This window comes from Arachis ipaensis, chromosome B2, assembly GCF_059453495.1.
Source record: "Arachis ipaensis isolate K30076 ecotype BB chromosome B2, ASM5945349v1, whole genome shotgun sequence".
NCBI lineage: Eukaryota > Viridiplantae > Streptophyta > Magnoliopsida > Fabales > Fabaceae > Arachis > Arachis ipaensis.
This window is the reverse complement of record NC_142437.1, coordinates 74,705,225-74,707,410: the sequence shown is the minus strand read 5'-3', so window position 1 is coordinate 74,707,410 and position 2,186 is coordinate 74,705,225. Positions and strand designations below refer to the sequence as shown.

Here is a 2,186-nt window from a genome sequence, read left to right as displayed (position 1 = left end):
TTAGTGTCTAAGCATTAAAGAATTCTAAGTTTGGTGTCTTGCATGTTTTCTTTGCATTAAAAATTTTTTAAAAAAATATAGTCTTAATGTTCATCATGACATTTAAAGTGTTCTTGGTGTTCATCTTGACATTCATAGCATTCTTGCATGCATTCATTGTTTTTATCTAAAATTTTCATGCATTGTATCATTTTCATGTTTTTCTCTCTCATCATTAAAAATTCAAAAATTAAAAAAATATCTTTCCCTTTTTCACTCATAAATTTCGAAAATTTGAGTTGACTTTTTCAAAAATTTTTAAAAATCAATTGTTTCTTATGAGTCAAATCAAATTTTCAATTTAAAAATCTTATCTTTTTCAAAATCTTTTTCAAAAATCAAATCTTTTTCACTTTTCTTAGTTATTTTCGAAAATTTTAAAAATATTTTTCAAAAATCTTTTTCTTATCTTTATTTCCTAATTTTCGAAAATAACATCATCAATTAATGTTTTGATTCAAAAATTTCAAGTTTGTTACTTGCTTGTTAAGAAAGATTCAAACTTTGAGTTCTAGAATCATATCTTGTGATTTCTTGTGAATCAAGTCATTAATTGTGATTTTAAAAATAAAATCTTTTTCAAAACTAATTTCAATCATATCTTTTCAAAAATATCTTTTTATCTTATCTTTTTGAAAAATTTGATTTTAAAATATCTTTTCTAACTTCTTATCTTCTTATCTTTTCAAAATTGATTTTTAAAATTGTTTCAACTAACTAACTAACTTTTTGTTTGTTTCTTACCTTTTTCAAAACCACCTAACTAACTCTCTCTCTCTAATTTTTGAAAATATCTTCCCTCTTTTTCAAAATTTCTTTTTAATTAACTAATTATTTTAATTTTTTTATTTTAAATTTTCGAAAAATTAACTTTTTTTCAAAAAAACTATTTTCGAAAATCACTAACTCTTTTTCAAAAATTATTTTCGAAAATCCTCTCCCTCTCTCATCTTATTCTATTTATTTATTCATCTACTAACATCTCTTCCTCACATCACTCACCAAATTCGAACCCCCTCTTCTATCTGTGTTCGAATTTTTTCTTCTTCTCTTCTTCTACTAACAATAAGGAACCTCTTTACTGTGACATAGAGGATTCCTCTTCTTTTCTTTTTCTCTTCTCTTTCTTATGAGCAGGGACAAAGAAAAAGGCATTCTTGTTGAAGCTGATCCAGAACCTGAAAGGACTCTGAAGAGAAAACTAAGAGAAGCTAAATTACAACAATCCAGAGACAACCTTATTGAAAATTTCGAACAAGTAAAGGAGATGGCAGCCGAACCCAACAACAATAATGCAAGGAGAATGCTTGGTGACTTTACTGCACCTAATTCCAATTTACATGGAAGAAGCATCTCCATCCCTACCATTGGAGCAAACAACTTTGAGCTGAAACCTCAGCTAGTTTCTCTGATGCAGCAGAACTGCAAGTTTCATGGACTTCCATCTGAAGATCCTTTTCAGTTCTTAACTGAATTCTTGCAGATATGTGATACTGTTAAGACTAATGGATTAGATCCTGAAGTCTACAGGCTCATGCTTTTCCCTTTTGCTGTAAGAGACAGAGTTAGAGTGTGGTTGGATTCTCAACTCAGAGATAGCCTGAACTCTTGGGACAAGCTGGTCACGACTTTCTTAGCCAAGTTCTTTCCTCCTCAAAAGCTGAGCAAGCTTAGAGTGGACGTTCAAACCTTCAGACAGAAAGAAGGTGAATCCCTCTATGAAGCTTGGGAAAGATACAAGCAGCTGACCAAAAAGTGTCCTTCTAACATGCTTTCAGAATGGACCAGCCTGGATATATTCTATGATGGTTTATCTGAGCTATCAAAGATGTCATTGGATACTTCTGCAGGTGGATCCATTCACCTAAAGAAAACATCTGCAGAAGCTCAAGAACTCATTGACATGGTTGCTAATAACCAGTTTATATACACTTCTGAGAGGAATCCTGTGAGTAATGGGACGCCTATGAAGAAGGGAGTTCTTGAAATTGATACTCTGAATGCCATATTGGCTCAGAATAAAATATTGACTCAGCAAGTCAATATGATTTCTCAGAGTCTGAATGGAATGCAAGCTGCATCCAACAGTACTCAAGAGGCATCTTCTGAGGAAGAAGCTTATGATCCTGAGAACCCTACAATAGCAG

General features: G+C 31.6%; 1 non-coding gene across 1 annotated transcript; it reads right to left on the bottom strand.

The window, feature by feature from the left end:
* Positions 1–1,705: 1,705 nt before the first annotated feature.
* On the bottom strand, positions 1,706–1,813 carry LOC148574409 (small nucleolar RNA R71). The gene has a single exon (XR_015906258.1). It is a non-coding gene; the product is annotated as a small nucleolar RNA R71 (small nucleolar RNA).
* Positions 1,814–2,186: the final 373 nt, after the last annotated feature.